This window comes from Buteo buteo, chromosome 8 (genome assembly GCF_964188355.1).
Source record: "Buteo buteo chromosome 8, bButBut1.hap1.1, whole genome shotgun sequence".
In the NCBI taxonomy this organism is placed as follows: Eukaryota; Metazoa; Chordata; class Aves; order Accipitriformes; family Accipitridae; genus Buteo; species Buteo buteo.
In genome coordinates, this window is record NC_134178.1 from 20,296,480 (window position 1) to 20,318,502 (window position 22,023).

At 39.5% G+C, this 22,023-nt stretch overlaps 1 pseudogene; it reads right to left on the reverse strand.

Moving 5' to 3' along the window:
* Positions 1-20,336: 20,336 nt before the first annotated feature.
* On the reverse strand, positions 20,337-21,111 carry LOC142034090 (uncharacterized; annotated as a pseudogene).
* Between the last annotated feature and the right edge of the window lie 912 nt (positions 21,112-22,023).

Consider the following 22,023-nt stretch of genomic DNA (forward strand, 5'->3'; position numbering starts at 1 on the left):
CCTGTATCTGGTGAGCAGTCTGAGTTGTAATAACTGCCTCCTTGGTAGCCTAACGGCAGGAAATGGTGTTTCATTTCATAACATAGTGTGTGTAGCGAAAAACAGGAACAGCCAGATCATGGGAAAAGGCAGCAGAAAAATCATCTATCTTGTCCTAGTTTTATGGGCCAACACTGCCTGAGGCAGCCTCCTGGCTGTGGTAGCACCTGGGAATCTCTTCTCGCAGCCTCAGAGAGCTGGGCTAGGCTCTTCTGCAGGCTCCTGAGAAAACAGATTGTTCTACAGTTCACCTGGGCCTCTTAGAGTATTGTCTGGATATTTTAAAACACAACAACAAAATTGTTTCTGCTTTTGTTCTGAAAAAAAATCATGGAAATGGGACTTCTGTATTTCTTGTCAAGTAGGCAAAATGACATTGACAGCATGTTTTGTCCAGTAGGGAAACCTGCTGTTGGACTGTAGTGCTTGGCTTACTGTTTGGCTAAGAAGATGGACCAAAACAAAGCAAACTAATCTCAAACTTTCCAGAGGTGATGCCTGCTGCTTCTCAAACCAGCAGAATCGGGTGCCTGTACAGGACTCAAAGAAAGGCAGGCTGCTAGATGGCACGAAGGATCATGTCTATCTCCTTACTGAGCAAGTGACTGTTCTTGTTTTAGTGTGCAACGTGCCTTTGAAGACCTGCCAACCCACAGGCAAAGGGAACATTATGAACTACATTCATATTAAGATTTTATTTAAGTGACAGCTCTCTAAACTGCAAGGTGCAAATAGCCAAAAGACTGTTTCCATGGTTCTGTGAGTATAAACAGTAGCTGATCTCTGTGATGACATTTACCTGTGCTGGAGAGGAAGAGAAATAACTCTCCTGTGTCAACAATGCTTGTGAGTTATTCTGTCTTTCCTCAGGAGTGAAGATAAATGTCATCATAGAGATCAGCAGCCACATAATGTACAAAGGATAGCAAATTGGTTGGATGTGCGTAGATGTTGTTTATTTTCTTGAGTTATTGGTGACCTTTAAGGGGGGACACTAATACTGTGGGAAACATTTTCTTCACCAGCAGTCCTATTTACTTGATATTTTTCTGTAGCCTTCAGACTTTCTGCCAATTACTATATTATTACTTACTTTAAAGGATAATTTTCTCATTGAGCCTAAAAAAACCCATCAAATATTTATAGACAATTTAACTGGATTATATCAGGATTTTCAGCATTCACTGTGATTTTGGTTCAGGAAATTATTTGCATTTAAGAAAGGGCATTTAAGCACATGCATGCTGAAGTCCATTGTACATGACTCAAGTGCTCTTTTGGATCTGGACTTATAATAAGAACAAAGAAATAAAATATAAGAAATGGTTCAAAAGCAGAGATAAAATGAATGCATTTGGTGGTAGTATTCTATTTGCAGCGATAGTAAATTATCTTAATTTAAAATTATTTTTTGTTGATGACCATAATACATGAATATCAAAAGTAACCTGCAAGCCATGTCCTCTCCTCTGTAGTGTTTACATAATAAACAATAATAAAGTTTTAATTTCCTTGGTATTATGCTTGAATGACAGCAAAACTTATTTCCAGTAAATTTTCATAAAACGCATTTAAAGGAAGTATACCCCATTTTAAATTGAAGCAGCAAATATATTCTGAAGTTGTGAGTGAATAGAAATTGGTTCAGCTGTCAGTGACAGTTAACTAATGGTGTTCCCTTCAAATCAGTTGAAGTTTATTTAGCTTAAAATGACATTAGTCACAGTTTTTTTCTTTCCTGGTTTGGCATAAAGAAAGAAAGTGGATCTGAATGGGAAGCGTTTTCCCTTAAGTCACAAAAATTACTGATAATAAAAGAATAGAGCTTTCCAGAACAAAGAATATTTATCAAAAGTTGAAGTACTCTGAATTGAATCTAAGAAAATACATTCTATGTTCTGAAGGGAAGGAAATAGGAACTGTGTTTCACAATAGAGCACCTACCCTGCGACAAAATACTGCAGAATTTAAAGAGCTCATTGTATGGTTGTGAAAGGCACTGTGATAATAGAAAATGAGCTTATTTTTGAAATGTGGGAGATGCTGACTCTGTGAGTTGAATCTGAGTTTAATCATGATGAAGCAAGTTTTTCTGGTGTGGTGGGAATATAGATTTTGTTCTCTGCTTAGTTTATAACTGTGAAAAGGATTAAGACCTGTATCATTCTAGTAAAGAAAGAAGGTAAAGCAGCTTCATCTAAGGAGAAGAATAATTATATAAATCTGAGAGTTCCTCAGAGAAATGATAGTGAGAACCTAATCACAAATTATTTTAATGCAGAAGAAGGGGAGAATATGCATTAAGAAATCTATTTAAGGAAAGCAAGAGCTCTGTATCAAGCTCCCATGTAAGAAGATAATTTCAGTAAAACAGAAATGAAGTCGGGTTACAAAGGATGACTATAAAGAAGTAAAGAAAAAAAAAAGTGTGAACAAAATACAAAAGCTCAAACTGAGATGCAACTAATAAAAGATATCAAGCGTGTCAAGAAATATTTATGTTAGTACCAAAATGAGAACCAAGGAGTTGGTCTGCTGCTGAGCAGTAAGAGAAAGCTGATGCTGACAACTCTGAAATGTCTAATACCTTTTGTATCAGGCCTTGTAGAAAAAGATCTGTGCATTTTTGCAGTAATGGGTCATGCTCACCCTGATACAGGAGAAGATCAGGTGAGAGGTTTAAGGAAAGTAAATCTTTCAGTTTGATTTGGTCTAGAAACCTTCATCCTAAGGTACTTAAAAAACTTATTGAAGCAATCTGGAACTGCTAGTAATTTGACGCTGCAGACAGAGAGAGAAGAAAAATAGAAAAGGGAGAACATAATGTGTGTCTTTAAAAAGGGGGTGGGCAATGTGGAGGAAATTAGACATCTTAGCTTGCCTTTCAGTTATTGGAAAAATTCTGTCCCTTTATCCCCCGCTAAAGATTCTTGGAACTGAATAATTGTAAGCACTTGAAAGGTGATGTGAAGATTTTTAACAAATATATAGAAGGCTCTAGATAAATCCAAGTTTCCTGCCTGACAGAATAATGACCAGTCTATTTAGGAGAGAAACAGCAGCTGTCATGTAACTTTGCACTAGTAAGGATTTTTTAAATTATTATCATTTATTTACTGTTTGAAATGATATCTTCATAACTGAGGAACAGAAATAGATGAAACTATCATGGCAAAAGTAATAAGAAAATCTTACTTTAGAAAGCAGTTATCAATGACTCATTCTAGAAAAGAGCACTAACTGGAGTTTTTCAGAGGTCCATCCTGGGGCTGATTTTGCTCAGTATTTTCAGTAGCCACTTAGATGATGGAATATGCTTATCAAGTCTGCAAATGACTCAAAGTCAGGAGGAATTGAAAATACACTAAAGGACACAGAATTAGAAATAACCTTGACAAGTTATGGAAATGACAGGGAGAAAATAAATATGGATAATTGCAATATGATAGAGAATCATAACCTGAATTTGAGTTAACTGTTTGATGATGTTCAAAAAAGGCAGATCTTCTGGGATATATGAAAAGGAATGTAGTTTGTGTAGATACAAAGTAATCCTTCCATTTGGAGGCCCAGAACACTGTTTGGCTTTGAGCTCATCACTTCAAGAAAGATATGTGGACAAACTGAAGAATATCCAGAGAAGAAGAGCAAGAATGATCAAAATTACAGAAAATATGGCCAATGAAGGAGGAGAAGTTTAAAAGAGAAAGGAGAGAGCTGTTCTGTCACAGTCATCTTGAAATACCTAAAAAGACTGCTGTAAAAGCAAACCAGTTTGTTTTGTATGCCAGCAGAGGACAAGACAAAAATTAGTAGCTTTGAAAATCAACAAGGAAGATTTAGAGAGGACTTGATGAAAATCTTTCTAATGATAATTAGATAAATACTGGAACAGAAGGAAGATGCAAAGTCAGCCTCACTCTCATGAGGTGATAGGTAAGCATTTCAGTATTAACAAAATATATTTGTGACCTCTCTGCAGCACAGGGATGGATAAGATGGCACTTGTGGGTCCATTCCAACCTTATTTTTTGTTAATTTCCATAGCTTGAAATGAGGGGAGGGAGAAGATCAGCAGCCTGTGTCAAGCACTTTTAGTAAGGAAAGAGGAGCAAAGGAACACTGCTCAACTATCATCCAGTTTGTGGTTAGATCTCAGTGCTAGATAACATTGAATTAGATATTGTTCTGTGGTTGGATTTTTGTGGAATTGCATAGATCAGGTGAAGATGAATTAAAAAATTATTTTGTAGGCTGTTATTTACTACTATTATTTCCATTGCTACGTATACGTATACAATAAAAGTCTTTAGTTAATAGTTTTAAAATGTGATAAGTGCAGAGGATATTTCCTCATCCAAACCTCAGATGAACCTCAGTGGTAAAACTGAGGCCCCTGATCTTTCAGCCAAAACGTAGATGATTAGTCATCATCTCACACAACAGACAATCTAGTTCTGCTCTTCATTTGTCTTTCCTGATCTCCGCTTGTACTGAAATAATGAAGAACAATTTAATATTTAGAAAGCCTTGTTAAACTTGTTCACCTTATAGGTGTTACCAACATTAGATCTGCATCAGCATTATTTCCCTGATTTATTATGATTACCAATTTACAGCAGTGTGAGTGGTGTAAAAATAAGGCCTTGTGGTGCTTAATACAGTTTATCTTTTGCACAGGTAAATGAGCACTTTTCTGAGCCATTAACAAATGTTAGTCAAGATATACACTATAGTAATTCAAAGAGTGATTAAGCATATTTGTTTACCATTTGAAAGTTAGCAGATAGTTTTAATGATATTTTGCTGCTGAAGGTTTAGCAATATCAGCATGTTCACTTCACTTATTTATATTGGGGTTTGACTTCGTACATTTGCACTTCTAGTGTTAAGTGTGGAACAACATTAAGGCCCTGAAAATTTTCCTCTGTAATGTTCAGTAAGCTTTACCTGTGTGTAAATCTTATATTTAATTCACATGTAATCTATATGCAAATATACCATTATCATGCTAGTCATATGGAAAATTTCAAAAGGATTTCTATTATTGAAGTTCAGAACAGTGAAAGAGGATTAATCACATTAGACTGTTAATTGCACATCCTTAAATAAGTCTGTGATCTCCTTTTTTTTTATACTTATATTTTAGATACAGAAAATAAATGAAGATGTATTTTCCTCTTTACTGTGAAAGTAGTATAGCATTATTTTTCATGACACTGTTTACAGTCTGGGAAACACAGTGATAAGCCAATGTGCATTTTAAAATGAAGAGTCAATAAAAAAATGAAATTTGGAAGCAAAACAAATGCTGCAGGGACGTGGAAACTTTTGACGATTGTAGCCAACCACCAAAATCAAAGGAAGAGATATGAATAAGGTGAGAGAGATGAAATTATGTATCCTTTTTTCTCTACATTTCAAAAAATAACAGAGAATACTTGGCCACAGGAAAGCTAGAAAGAAGTCTACTGAGTATCATCTTTCAGGGACGGGGGAAAATTCACTGCAATCATTTTATGGCAAAACTACTGACCTATGGTTCACCATCTGTTTGCTCATGTCCTTCATCTGCCAGCAGTTTTCTTCTCATTGGCTATCAGTGTGCTGAGATTATTAGCTATGATCAACAGAGTCTGTTATGTACAACTAAATGTACTGAGTAGGAATAGCTCCCAACCTAGCCTTTTCCTGTATAAAGTTGTTTGACATTAACAAATCAGTGCCAGCAGCTGATTGGCATGTTTCTAACCACACCTGATTTAGTAATTTTTATTTTATTTTTTATGATGTAATACCACACAGTGACCACTGACCAACTTCAAAAAAATTTATATCCAAAATTTAGCTACAGTTGTTGGAAATCTTCCATATTTCAGAAAACAGAATGCTAGACATATGTTAAAAACAACAACAACAAAAATACAGTCCTGTATTTCTGAAAGCACATCTGTCCCTTAATTGATTAGGAAGAGAATGAGTTGAATTTGATAGCTTTAGTGGAATAAAGTACAGGAGTTTCTCCAAAGGCTTTTGGACATCAGCTGAAGGAATTTCTATGCACACCAATGCACACATCAGTGGATGAAGCTACTGGTAACATCAAATAATCATGATATGATTCCTTGATGTCCTGTTGCTTCCATTGCCACACTGTACCAAGGGCTGGTGCTGGTGATGAGATTCTCATGCATCTCTTTGGTGCAGACATCACTTTGCAGCCCTGGGGCCATTGCACATAACAGTTATGCCAAGGAAGGAGTGAAACAAGTCTCCACTTTTTAAAAATTAATCTGCAAAAGAATGAATAGTGAGCTGTATGTGTTTATGCCTGTTTGGGAATGCCTAGAGACTTACTTATAGGAATTTTTTAGAGGCAAGGAACAAGATTATTTTTAACATTTAATCAAATACCCTTTTTATCTTTGAAATGATACTTCACACCAGATCTCAATATGGCTCTTCGTATATCCCTATGAAAGAACCTTGGAGATAACACTTTATAAACCTTTTGTAGTCCTTCTGTGAATGTGTCTCAAGAGGCTCTATTCTCTCTTTTTAACACATTTTATTTACAAACACAGCTACCTATATGTTTGTATCCTAAATAGCACTATTTATATCTTTGCACACTTTGTTTTTGTGGCAGTTGGTAAGTGCATGTGATTGCATCAACCTGACGCCCCTTTCTTCTATTTAAGGCTTATAATATATTCCTAAAACCCTGTTCGTTGCATCACGTGTCTCCTGGATAGGTGTGAGGAAGTGTGACTGTAAATATTGATGAAGTCATTCTAGAGTTAGCAATTTGAAAAAAATTAAGGCAGCACAAATAATCATGCTCTTATAAACCATTTTTTTAATGATTTGAAGACTTTTCAGTGCAAATCACAAACTCAAAAAAAATCTAAAATTTTCTTGTTGAAATAGCACAACTATTACTGCCTGTTTTAGGAAACACTTGTTTCTACATGCTTACAATTGTAGCATGCTACTGACACTGTTCCCTCACCTGCTGAAACATCTCTCTATGGATACAATCTTCTTTTTGCACTAGTTATGATACCAAAAAGCCAGTTGAAGAAACTCTCTAAGACTCGTTTTGGAGTTTTAGAAAGCAGGTATTCTTTATTGCAGCGCTGGATGCACGGGGGATAATTCCACCTAGCATGCATGCCACAGCTTCAGCACAAACAGGTTGTATGGAGTAACAATTGCATATTAATCAGATCAGTATACATAGGCATAAAAATTGTTACTGATTATCATAGTGCTGCCTACATCTGATCATGCACAATGAAGAATTCATTTGAGTTGAAGGGCTGCTTTTATGACCACTGACCCATTTGAGATTCTGTTGGCTGTCCTTGGAGTCTTTGTTCTTGTCCTTGTTCTTTGATCTTGAAGCTTAACGCAGTTTCAATCACATGTGGTCGGTTTCAACATTGTTCTCATCTAGCGGACAGGAACATCTAGTCATAAGAGCAAAGAACTGCAAAACTTATGAGTAACTACCTCTACTAGTTAATTGCTTGGCTATACTTTTGTCTATTGTTTCAATCATAGTACAAGATTTCTAATACTTATTTACCAAATCTCACTTTTACAGTCACCTAGCAGCAAATCAGTTTCCACGGCTGGTACAAAATATTAAAACCATCAAAATATTTAGACATACCATACAGAACGTATGGAAATATACTATCAGTTACAACAGCTGTATAGAAGTAGTTCTCCCATTGTACACACACATTCTTGAGACTTCTGGAATATGCTTTGGGTTGTGATGAGTACAAGGCACTCTATAGCAAGAGAAAGAAGCTAGAAGCCAAGATGAACACTTCTTCCCTTTAGCAAAATCAGCTGTTTCCCTGGTAGAGGAGTCCTCCCACATCTCATAGGGTATACAAGCTTAAGCTGTTTTTCTAACCTGCGAAATACAGGGACTTGAACACAGCTCTTTATCTTTTAATCATCTGTTTAGTGGTGATTCTTAGGAATTCTTTTTTTCTTGTTAGTCCAAAAAAAGGGCATCAAAGACCAGATAAAGCCTCTGCTCTCTTTGAAGTCAGCATATGCCTGAGAGGAAATTTTGATTTTCAGAAGTCAACATTAACTAATGGAAAGGCTGTGGTGAAATCATTGTTAACCAGCCTAGGCTTACCACTTCCACAAAAGTTCTGTCACCTGCTGCTACTTTTAAGTAATTTTTTTTCAGATGCTGAAGGGAACTACGTCTACTCTAGGCATACCATGAATCTTATAGTGCATTTCAAAACCCATGGAAGGAATCTTAATGAAGTAAGAACCTTTTGCTTGAAAAAGACACTAGAAAGTAGCAAAGATCATTCAGGAATTTTTTGTTTATGAAGATTTTCTTCAATCCATACTTTTAAGAAAATGTGCTTGAAATTATAGTGTATATTTAAAGGGTATTTCAAACTTCAAAAACTGTAGAAGGCTGAAAAAGTATTGGATGAAGCTGTGTGAGCTAAACATACAGTGCACAACCAGTACTTAGAGGAGTACAACTGCAAGGAGAGCAGTTCTTCAAAAAAGGCAGACTAACCTGATTCTAAAAAAAACCCTTCTGAGATGTAATACAACAGTTTTCACTTAAGTGTTCCTCATTTGCTCCTTAAGAATGTCAAGGTCTGCTAGTGCAACTGCCAAAGGAAAGGGTGGTTTTATTTGCCTGACTGTAAAATCTTCCTGTCCTCTGATTTAAATCACTGAGATTCCTGATCTACTGTACTGCTGGCTCTATTGGGTAATTCCACAGCTTGTTGAACTATTTCTACCATATCTTATGTGTTATAGGAGGGGAGAGGGAAGAAGGGGCTTCTAAAAGGACATTGAAAGACAGATATTTGGGGAGACTGCTGGAAAACATATGACCTAAGCATGCTTTGAAAAGCTGTTCATGTCGTGTTTAAACTGTAGGTGCCCAATGTAAAGCTTTAAGGATAATATTAATTAACATGTAAGATCTTTTAATATGAACTGCTTCTTGAGTCTTTTTGGAAGTTTTAAGATCTGATCAATTGTAACTTGAAGTTCTTATGCTGTAAGTTGCTTTGTATTTATTTCTTTTCTTGGTGTAAGACTACGTTGTAACTTACAGGCAATGTTAAATAGCTGATAAAAAAATGCCAGACTGAAGCTCATTAGGTGGAAATCTTAACCTAAATTATATGAACATGGAGAGAATGAACTGCAGGTTCTGTATTTTACTCATATACAAGTTAAGTATGCCCCCACAAAAAAACCCAAACCAACTCCCAAGAGTCCTTCACAAATTGTAAACACAGGTATTTAATTCTTTAAAATACTATCTTTTTGTATGATTATGTGTGAAAGAAAGAAATGAATGCTAACACGATGACTGTGAAGATCAAGGCATCAGCAGAATAACAGAGAAGAAATTTTGGAATATAAATAAGATCAAGAACATGCCAGTTTAGCTTGTTTCAGTGAATTATGAATCTTTTATTTTAGCATGAATTAGTAGTATATAAAAAAATTGCAAGTGAAAATGGCCAATACTGGAAAGGAATTAAAAATTTAGAAAAGATGAAAAAGCATATAAAGTGTAAATAAAAGAATTTACTATAAGGTTTCATGTAGCTTTATAAAGTTACAGAAGGATTTTACTACATGAAAATACTCATAGTTGTTTGCTGTCACATCTCAAACATTACATTTCAAACAGGAGATAAAGCCATTGAAATTTTATATTCAAATCATTAAAATGCAAAGAAAAAAAATAGTGTGCGATAATACTTCTTCAATGCTTTTGGAAATGTGCTGATGTTGTTTGTAACCAGTTAAATGTACAATGAATGCACATGGGATCTAAACTGTGATTTCTAGACTTTGACACAAATGCTGATTTAAAATACTAGCTCATATTTTATACTAATGGTGCTATGGAACTGGAGGCATAAACTATACACTACATGCGGGTCTTTTCAATTCTTTGCAGCCCATATCTTAAAATATTTGAAGACATTTGTTTGCAAAGCCATATGTTTTCCTGAGAGTTAATTTACTTAATTTTGCTTGAGTTAGGAGCATTCACTGTTTTGTAATCTCCAGGTATGAAAAGAGGGAAACAAAGCTGTTCAAACATTTTCTGATACAACGGGGGTTTTTTTCATTTAAAAACGCACAAGCAAAAGCTTTGCACAGAAGTTATTGTTTAAACTGATAGGGATCTGACAGTATAAACCCTGCCAGGGAAACTTAAAAACTCTCCCTCTTTCCCCCCAGTTTTCTGCTTGATTGCCTATCTCAAGTCAAGCATTGGGTATCTATACTTAGGAGCTTCAGGTAAGTGGCCTTTGAGAAGCCTCATCATACAAAATGAGCCAGGGTTTGTTATCCAAGAACTGATTCCATTTGAGTTCTATGGACAACATAATATTTTTAAACAAAATTTTTTTGTATGCGTGTGTGTTGCCATCCTTTGCTATGAGAAATCTAATGCCTTATGCCTCTTAAATTAACACATGAGAAATTTTCACTAGTCTTTATTGGCCAATGGTTTGAATATTATCAGATACAAGTTTCTGGTAACCTCACAGTGAGGTTGTGTAAGAGACTGTGTTGGACTATATTTGTCTCGACATTGCTGCTGCACCACTACCATTTCCTAGCCTCAACATCCTATTGCCATGGAGGAGTATGTTCTGAAGGCGATGAAATGTCCCCGAAGAAACCACCATATCCGCCCGAAGCTAGAATGACAACATCCTTGGCAGAGCCTACCAAGCTGCGCTTGCGTGCGAGCCGGGTGGAGAGGACCACCATGAACACCTGGGCATGTGCGCATGGAGGAACACGGGGCGTCACGTATGACAATGAGCTCCGTGGAAATGGGTGGGCTCTTTGGAGAAATTGTGGGGTCTGGGACAATTAAAAGACTGCATACTCCTCTCTCGGAAGATGAAAGAAGAAGAAATATTTTGGCATCATCTTTCTGCTGGAACTTGGAGCTCGGAGCTTACCCCATCACGTGCACCGAGACCGAGCCAACGGATGTCGCTGGCTTCATGGTGGTGGTAACTAGTCTTGCTGCATCTCTCCCGTTTTCTTGCTTAGGTCTGCCTTTTTCCTTTCTTCTTCCCTCTGTCATGTTGCTATTATCAGTTGTTACGGGAAATAAAACTTACAAGGTTGTACAGCATCTGACCTCGTTTGTGTCTTAATCTCGCTCTTGGGATCATTTAAGAACCCTCCCTGATATTGGATCAGGACGGGTTGGTACCATAAAAGACCTTTGTTTCTTTAGGACTACAGAGAAAGTCAAAAGTTTGTAATGCCAAGCTTATATGTCATTAGGGCCACATGCATGATTTTCTTCTTTTGTAATTGTTTTCTTTGAAAGTGAAGAAGGAATTTTGAGCAGTTGGTGAAAATGACAACTTTCCACTCAAAGAGCGATGTTTCACTTCTAAGTTCTTTAAAACAGAGAAAAAAAAGCATTACCAGGAATTAGCAAAATCTAGTTCCATTCCATAGTATTTCACAGAATCACAGAATCAAAAAATGGTTGGGGCTGGTAGGGACCTCTGGAGGTCCTCTGGTCCAAGCACCCTGCTCAAGCAGGGCCACCTAGTGTCTGGAGTTGCCCAAACCCACATCCCGATGGCTTTTGAATATCTCCAAGTATGGAGACTCCATAACCTCCCTGGGCAACCTCTCACAGTAAAAAAAAAGTTTCCTTCTGTTCAGATGGAGCCTCTTGTGTTTCAGTTTGTGCCCAGTGTGTCTTGTCCTGTCACCGGGCACCACTGAGAAGACCCTGGCTCAGTCTTTAGACTCTCCTTACAGATATTTATATATACTATTAGTTCCCCCCGAAGCCTTCTCTTCTCCAGGCTGAACAGTCCCAGCCTTTCCTCACAGGAGAGATGCTCCAGTCCCTCAGACATCTTTGTGGCCCTCCGTTGTACTCTATCCAGTATGCCCATGTCTCTCACACTGGGGAGCCCAGAACTGGAAACTACTTCCTGTTAACACAGACTTTCTGCTAACATAGAAAGTGCTTAATGTTTCTTTACTGTATGTTGGTTTTAATTGGATTTCAGACAAGGATAAAACAAAATAAGCTAAGGTGATACAATGTGGCCTTAAATTTTTTGTTCCCAAGACAGCTTGGCTGCTTGTCATTGAAATCTGCTTTATGTTCACAATCAGTTTACCCTTTCTTAACATGTTGTCATACATCCACACCAGGATCACCTCCCAGCGCCTCTAGACTGAGTTTCTGAAACTAAATTAGCTTTGGCTAAGCTTTGTGCTAACCTGCCTAGAAGGAAAACTGCAGTAGTAAGCAAAATACATTTCATATTAATATTTGGAAAAGCCTTGTAAAGTACTGCCCGGTTCTGTTAGCTGTAAATCAGTTACTGCCAAAATATCCCTGAATGAGTGATAGAGCTGTAGCAACAGTGTAAATGCACTGGAGAGGTGAACATTTTGAAAATGTGCACAGAAGGTATTGTCACAGAGCCTAAAAATGAATGACATTATTTGTTCTTTCATTTTTCCCTTCCCCTCAGCTGTCTGCAATGTGACACTTTATACAATGTGCTTTTCAAAAATCTAAGATACTGTAAACGTGAAATAAAATATGCTCATTGAACACTGAATGCCATTACTCACTTCAGGAGAGTTAGGGGTCTCACAACATGTAAATGTATTAAAACTGTGAAGCTGAACTGCTGTTTTTTATAAGGTGTCCTACGTAAATGTAATGATGGAAGATCTTCATGTTCATCATCTGTATCATTAAAACATGCTACTGGAAAAATCTTGTAGAAACATTCACCCGTTGACCAGATATGTTCATCACTCATCTCAGACCATGGACCATTTCAGTAAGGTCGGCACACTACTGAAAATAGGCAGAGTGCTGGCACTAAAGCTGTAGATTTGATAGCATCTGGAGATTTCCATATCTGCATGGAAAATTCTGAAATAGGTGATGAAGGTTCATTTAGGACATTTTGTGTTGCAGGAGCATTAAAGAACCTCAAAAGAAGTAAAGGTCTTATCCTCCTCAGGCAGACTCTAAAATATGGTCCTGAGTAAATCAAGCCAATGCATAACTACGTCATAAAACACAGAAGGGAGATGAGATGTATTACATGCATTGTCACTCAATGATTTTGACAATTTCTATAGCTGTGAAAAGAGCATCCCTGGGTGTGAAGCTTAGTGAGGAAATTTCACCTATTTCCAATATTTTTTCTTTTTGTTCTCCCATTTTTCAGGTTTGTTCTTGGGTTGGTGAGGGAAGAAGAATGTTCTCCAACTTTATGAACGTTGTCCTGCTCACTAATTTCCACAAGCTCCTTCCATAGCTGATGGAGAAATGAAGACACTTGCTAAAGGGCTTTATGTCTGAAGTGCACCTCCAGGGGTGTTCAGTTCTTTGTTCAAGAGTGTGTAGGAGAAAAAAAAAGAAAAATAATTGTTTTTTTCTGGCAAAGATTTCATTGTACTTGAACAACATAGGGCCAAGATTCACCATGTTTCAAATCTTCCACCCTGCTTCCTTTATAGTTAACATAGAATTATCACTGCTTTCAGCAGGAACAGGTTTTCTGTCCTTCCTGCTTCAGTGATGTAGCCCCCCCTTCCTCCAAAAAAATCAAGCAATTTTAGTATCTATGCAATTAAGAAGACGTCTTCCAAAAAATGGAAAGGCCTAACTGTTTGAGATGAAATAAAATGTCACTGAGTTTCAGAAATATTCTACTTTTTTGGCCTTAGAGTGCTGTCCCGATCCAATATCGGGGAGGGTTCTTAAATGATCCCAAGAGCGAGATTAAGACACAAACAAGGTCAGATGCCTTACAACCTTACAAGTTTTATTTCCTATAACACCTGATAATAGCGACAGGACAGAGGGAAGAAGAAAGGAAAAAGAGGCAGGCCTAAGCAAGAAAACGGGAGAGATGCAGCAAGACTAGTTACCACCACCATGAAGCCAGCAACGTCCCACTGGCTCGGTCTCGGTGCAGGTGATGGGGGTCCAAGTTCCAGGTTGCAGCAGACAGACGACGATGACAAAGTCCCAGTTTCAAGTGCTGATTATCAATCCCTTGCAGTTCCTTTCAGTTCCTTTTTCCAGTCCCTTGCATTTCCTTTTTCGAGGCCCGAGTACGCAGTTTTTCCGAAGAGTTCACCCATTTCCACAGAGACTGCTAGCTTGAGGCAGATATGGTGATTTCTTCAGGGCCTTCAGCACGTACTCGCCCACAGCAACAGGATGCTGAGGCTAGCAAATGGTCAGCAAAGTCAAGATAGATATAGTCCAACACAGTCTCTTACAGACTCTTACACCACCCCGTGGCTCGACATTGCTGTCCTCATGGTGGCGTGAAAGATAAGGGTATAGAAAGAGAAAGAGGGAAAAAAAGCACATACTACAATGATATAATCAAGTTAACAACTTTCTATCAAAATGACTTAACATAACACGGCAAAAGAAAAACCAAAGGTTAAAATAAGAAGATTTGGCTTTCCAAGGCTTATTCTTACGTTAATACAATATTTCTACATTAAACAACAACATGAACCAACAACAATATCATACCAATTATCCTAATTATAACATTTCTAAGTAAGTTAAACTACAACATCTAATAACTAACAACATCTACTAACCACTACTTAACATCAACTAACCATTATAAATTTAACGAACTCTACAATATCAAAACATACTATAAATTGATTTCAAGGTTGCGAAGAATAAGTAGAAAAACATGATGGCAGTTTACATGGTGAACATTTACAAGGACAAAAAAGAAGTATTAGAATAACTATCAAGATAACCGTTATCAAAGCAAAGGCTATATAGTAAATTGGAATCAATGTGAACACATATTCATACTCTGTCATTTTTTTGGCAATGTACCACAAAGTGGTCACAGCCCTAACAGTCCATGCGGTCGGCTGCCCTGGTCTGCTGGTGTTGGGGTCCACATGCGTGGCGGGAAAACCACTTTCCGCACCCCCTTATCCTAGGGTGCATGCGTCGTCTGGACCTAGAAACTTCTATCCCAGATCCAAACAAAGGTGAATGAACAAAAACACTGTATAACAATGATTAACAATACTTTAACCTAACATATTTAACCAATATATAAACACATACAAGACAAACACATACATACCACAAGAGAAAATACAGCGAGAGCTAACAAAGCAATCACCACAAAATTACTAATCTGAGTAAACACATGTGTCTAATTAATTGGTACAGTTGCATGTTTTGATTGACAAACAACACGAGTCTGTTTTACACCATCAGGTGAGGCTGTAGATACAAATTGCATGTTAGATACAACACATTGGATTAATTGAATAAAACAAGGAATAATACATGGCAAAAACATCAAAGCAACAAATGCACATAACAGATAAAACAGAAGCTGTTTTACCCATGGTGCTCCGGGTAACCAAGACCATAAATCACCGTTCCAGCCATCCCATGTTTGAACAGGGATATGGGCTAGTCTCCTAATATCTGTGGTCAGTTGAGGAACTACTTCACCTACATTGCCTATTTCCAAACAACAATTAGAGACATTTAGTTTCCCACATACTCCTCCCTCTTCAGCTAGTAAGTAATCCAAAACCATGCAGTGTTGAAGGATTGCAGTGCGCATCTGTTGAGATTGCTGAGTTAAAAGGTCTATAGCATTAGCAGTTTTATTGGTAATAATTTCTAAGACTGCTTGTAATCGAATTATGTGGTTCAAATTGTAAATCAGTTCTCTTGCCACTGCTATTGGTTCACTGGGATTCCAAGTGGCATGTCCGTAATGCTCAATTATTCTTTCAGGAGGCCACTCATTTTCCCCCCACTTTTGGGTTCCACCTATTTTAAACTCAACAGATCGCTTGTTGCGGGCAATCTGTCTTTCCCCAAGTCATCATAGAGTCTTACTCCCAATTGAGGACCACATGCCTCTGGAAGAAGGAAAAACAGAGGTCGGATAATCCCTACATAACAAATCCCTGACCAATTTGCTGGTAGTTCTTTGTAGGCAGTATGTCCACAAATCCAATAATGGCCTTTTTTGGCTTTGGCACCATTAGCAAATGGTCCAGCTGCAACCTTTGGGAATTGGAAATAAGTTGCATCATCATTTCCCAAAGGGCTGAAAAAGGTGCTCGGGTTGTTGTTTGTCTGACCGGTACAACACCAGGCACCAGTGTTGTTCTTCCACTCACAGATTTGGCTGTAAATTCGGTTTCCAGGCCATCGGAGAACTAAAGTTTCATTTTTGTTCAACCAAAACCCTTTAAACCCTTTGTTACATCAGGTTTCATCAAGCCACAACCATATGTGAACACCTCTGTTTTCATTAACCAACTTATATGTGAGTGTCCATTGACAGCTGCTTTCCCCGACAGTGATCCCTCCCTTCTGGGTGTGATTTAAGCAATATTTTCCCACAGTAGGAAATTGAATTGGCCATGTTTCACTATCATCCCAGGTGGTGTTATCAGTTCCGCTATAATTGCTTATGATGTGTGCTGGAGTGAGGGGTGTAGAGATCCACGGCCAGCTTGACAACCCTAGAGGTCCTCCACAAACCCAACAATGACTCAGATTAAGGGTTTGGCTTACAGCTTTTGCTAACAAAACAAACTCATTATCCTTAAAGGGATCATATGGGTTGGGGGGAGGTGAGGGAATTGGCTTCCCTTCACCCTCATAGGTAAATCCCCAACATAACATAATTAAAAATAACATCATCTGCTCTTCTTCTTCCATGGGTACGTCTGGGTCGCTTGCTTCTTCCTGAAAATGAAACAAAACAATATTCGCTTCTCGGGTTAGAAAGAGGGAACAATCCATCTGGTATGAATCTTATGAATTTTTCCACAGGCATCTTTTGCCTTCCAGGTATATTTGTTAAGGGATGTGTCCAACACCAGTGGCACTGTGCCCACTGTGGGAAGTTCAACCAAGACAGGTTGTCCTGGGAAATGAGATGGGTTGCTGGGGTGATCAGGGCCATGTGGGGCTGGCATGACTGTTGGGGCTTTTGGACAGAAGGCTGTGATCTTTGGACATCCATTTACTCCCCAGTGACTATTAACACTGGTCACTGCATCCCACACTCTTTCAGCCCATCCTGGCTTATGCGATTTGAGGAACCGTTTTAACAGACCATTGGTTCTTTCCACAATTCCATTTGCTTGTGGGTAATACGGAGTATGAAACATCCATGAAATTCCCTCCTGGGCTGCCCATTCCTGGACCACTTTGGCTGTGAAATGTGAGCCATTATCTGATTGGATTGACTGGTTTGGGGAAAATTCCAAACCATTCTTTCAGAACCTTTATTGTGTTTTCTCCTGTCACTTTAGCACATGCTTTAGCTTTCACTAGTCCGGATACTATCTCCACACCTACCAGTACATAGTATTTTCCCTGTGACCTTTGAAAGGGACCAATGTAATCCATCTGCCAGGCCTCCCATAGGCCTTTTCCCTCTCTTAAATGGAGGGGGTCAGCCTCCAGAGGGTGTCTGTCCAAATGGACGTGGCGTTGTTTGCAGGAAGATACGCAAGTTTTACATTCTTCCCTGGTAACCGGCCACCCTCGGGCTTGTGCCTCACAATAAAGGTCCTTAACTCCTGAATGTTCCCATTTTACTTGTAGCCATTCTAACAGATGTTCCCAATTTTCTGCTATCTGGGTGCTTTTCAGGGGAGCTAGCCGGGTTAGCTCATCCACTTTGGCATTCCATCGGCTCACTGGGGCGTCATCTTGTTGATGAGATGCTATCCATGCTACTGCAAATTTCCCTTGTCTGGCAATGGTAAGAGTATCCTGCCATTTTTCCTTTTGCCATACAGGTATTCTATTGACCTCCCAACCATTTTGTTCCCAGAATGGAAGCCACTCGGTGCAACCTTTAAACACAGAATAAGAGTCAGTATAGATATAGACAGAAGAAGCAGATTGAGCCTCGTGTTGGAAAACGCTCCACACAGCAATTAGTTCTCCTACTTGAGCACTACCTTCCCCTTCGGTAATGATCTGTTCCTTGGTATCTACTCGAAGTGCCACAGCTCGATATTTCCAAATTTTTCCCTCTCGCTTTGATGAGGCATCTGTAAACCAGACATTTTGCAATTGTCCAGAAAATGGAGGAGATACTTGCATTACAGGTGAAAGCTCAGGTGTTTCTCTATCCAGGTTTACCCCATCTTGTATATTTAACACTTTTGTGGCTCCTTCAGATACAGAAATAATTTCACAATAGTGCTCTATTTGTGCATACCATTTTTTGCACAGAGGCTCTCTGGGCCACCCCATCAGGGGGTAGAGTTCCTGCCAAAAATGCTTTGATCACTTTAAATGGACCTCTGAGCACTATAGGTTGTTGCTGGATGGTCCGTTTGGCTTCTCTCAGAGCTAGACTAGCTACAAATAGACCTTTTTTCCAAGTTGTATATTTTTTTTCAGCATCTTTAAAGCTAGAAGAATAAAAACCAATGGGGCGAATAGGTCCCTTGGGACCCTTTTGTCACAAATGGATTCACAGTCCAGTCTTGGCAAACCCCCATTCAATTTGAACCAGGTCTGTTGGGTGGATGGGACCAAGGGCCTGAGAGGCATTCGCTTCAAACACCAACAGCTGTAAAGCCTCGTCATGGACCTGAGTCCATTCCCACTGAGCTCTCTTTCTCAACAAGTCATACAGGGGTCTAGCAATAATTGAAAATTCAGTAATATGTTTCCTCCAAAACACAAGCAACCCTAGTGCATGCTGTAAGTTTTTCTTTGTCTCTGGCATCTTGATCTGATCAAGAGAGGAAAGGGTATCCGGTGGGATAGATGTCATGCCTCCCTTCCACCAGATTCCTAAAAATTTTACCTCACTTGAAGGGGTTTGTATTTTCTCAGGTGGAATTGTAAACCCTATACTTTCTAAATGGGTGATGATGTCCTTCTGGGTTTCTCTAACTTCTTCTACCTGACTCCCTCCTATGAGCACATCATCTATATATTGATAGATTTTCACCTCTGCTCTTATGGGGATTGTTTCCAACTCTTGCTTTAGAGCATGGTGGGCTAGTGTGGGGGAGTGCTTGTATCCTTGAGGGAGTCATGTAAAGCTGTACTGTTGTCCTTCCCAGGTGAAGGCAAAGCGATCGTGGTCCTCAGGTTATAAAGGGACCATAAAATCCATATCCTTGACATCAGTCGTTGCCATGACAGGGTGGGATTGTTCCTGAATGGCAGCTATCAATTCAGCAATGTTTGGTACAGCAGCTGTTAGAGGACCTGTGTTGGCTTTGAGCCTCCTGTAATCTATTGTCAATCTCCATTTGCTGTTTGGTTTTCGGACCAGCCATGCTGGAGAGTTGAAGGGGGAGTGAGTGGGAACTACAACCCCTTGTTTCTTTAAATCCTCCAGAACTGGCGTAATTCCTTCTCTTGCTCCCAAAGGCAACAGGTAGGGTTTCACATTTGTCAATTTGGAAGGAAGGAGGAGGTAGGTGCCGCTTGCAATATATGCACCTCCATGCCAGATGTTTCAGTCAATTGCCTAATCTGAGGGACACCAAAAGACCATGAGTTTCCCTGGGTATCACTCCGCTGCCTACCCTTCAAAACATCCATACCTAGAAGCTTCATTTGGAAAGAAGCTATGGCCACCATGGTATTGGCAGGGTCTTCCTCTCCTGGTAACCATAGTGTCACTGAAGTCATAGGCACTGACTGTGTTTTTCCCAAGGCATTTAAAACAATTAGATTTCTAGATGGAATCAAAATTCCACATTGTTCTGCTTCAGTCCGCATTAGCACAGTAATTTGTGCCCCAGTATCAATTAAAAAGGTTACTGGTCTTTTCCTTGGTCCTACAGCAACTGTAATCAGTAAATCCCCTTTTGTATAGCAGGTGAGTTGTTTTACAAACATCCATCCTCTGCCTCCCCCCTCACCTTCGGGGGGCGGAGGGTTTAGTTTCCCACCACCTTCTTCTCCCCAGTCGGCTCCTCCTCAAGGTCTGTCAAGGCTGGGGCATTAGGGGTTGGTCTGAAAATGGCCCTTTGCCCTGACCATTTCTGCATGAGTTGTTCTAATTTTTGGGTCGGGAGTCTATCCATCAAGTCCCGGGGAACGCCTTTCTGAAGCCCTAGCTGCCACAGTCCCTGTCAAGTTAGGGGCTTCTCTCTCCTGGGTCATGGAGCGACTCCAAATCTTGGCCCTTCCCAAGGGGTGATTGCCACCCACTAACTCGTTCTACAGCTCATATGACCTTGGTTTCAGTTCTATGGGACAATCCACCAACGGGGCCATATTTTCTTCCCAAATTAATCAACTCCTGGGCTATGGCTCCCCATGTCCATACTTTTCTCCCTAGCTGCTGATGGCCAGGGGTCACTTTCCCCTCCAGGGCAGCCGTAATTCTTTCTCCATTGGGGGTGTTTTGAATCCTCCCTTGTAATTGAATCCCAATGGGTTTCAAAGAGTCAGGAAGTCCAACTATCAGAGGAGTCATCCTCTCTGGGTCCACAGGTATTATCATTTGTGAGCCCTGGTTGAGCCTGGTTGATCATACATCATCTGGAGACAGGCCGCCTTTTGCACACTTTCCACTAACTGATCCACTGTACCTGTTATGGCAATGGGATCTCCTTTCTCCAAGGGTTTCAGCCTTCCGGCCCAATACGCAGCTCTCTGAGTCAATGACTATTGGGCTCGGCGATCGCCAGTAGTTAGAAACACACCCGGACCCCAATATCCTTCTGCTTCTTTCTCTGACAACAAAATTCCATCCCCTCCTGACAAAGACACTCTCCACACATACTCTGTCTCCGATTCCTTTGCAGTCCTTGCAAAATCTTTTCTCAGCTTTGCTAATTTGGTTGCTGTAAATGGGACTTCTTTGGTGATAACCTGAGGATATCATTGCTATCATCCTCATACACGTACGCTGTTTTAATCAGCAGATACATATGTGGGGGGGGCTTTCTATAACTTCTTTTGCACTCTGCAAATCTCCCTGGGGATAAACCTGTCATATCCCTTCTACCTCCGACAGCGTATCTGCATCCCTCAAAAGTTGATTAATCAATTCTTTCTTTAATATCACATTTTGGTTCCTTTCCTCCTCCAACAATTGTTTACATTCTTTCAACTGTTCCTGCAAACTTTTTATTACCCTCTGCAGGGAGTCTATTACAACATCAGCTTGACAAGACTTCTGATTTCTCTCTTCCACCTCAGCTGCCAGGGTCGCTCCCAACACTGCACAAATTATAGCTTTTCCTTTCCCCCTCTTAATCTTAGTTTCCTTCTACAATGCTCTTATGCTGTCCAACACACTCTGTGGCTGAAACCAGTGGTTTTTTTGCCCAATCTTGTCCCTGGAGTGAGGGGTGAGATCACTGTGCCTCTGAAAGACCATATAGTTTGTCTATTCCTTCAACCCATGAGGGCACAAAATCACAAACATCCGCTGTTTTCTGAACATCCATTTTCCTTAACCCAAAGGGGGCTGTGATCTGAGACAGTCACACCTTAACAACAAATTCCCCCTTTTCACTCTCAGGAGGACACGCATTAAAGTTACACTGTAACTCAAAGGGGGCTGCGTCCTGAGAAGGTCACATCTTAGTATCAAGTTCCCCCTATTCGGTCCCAGGAGCCAGACTGTAAACTAACACAAAAGTTCCACAACAAAATAGTACAGCACTCTCATCTCTAGGGATCCTGTCTGTGACGCCAATAAAATGTCCCGATCCAATGTCGGGGGAGGTTTCAATACAATCCCAAGAGAAAGATTAAGACACAAACGAGGTCAGATGCTGCACAACCCTGAAAGCTTTATTTCCATGACAAGGTGTAATGGCTATAGGACAGAGAGAAGAAGGAATAGAAAGTCAGAATACCTAAGCAAGCAAATGGAAGAGATTTAGCAAGATTAGCTACCA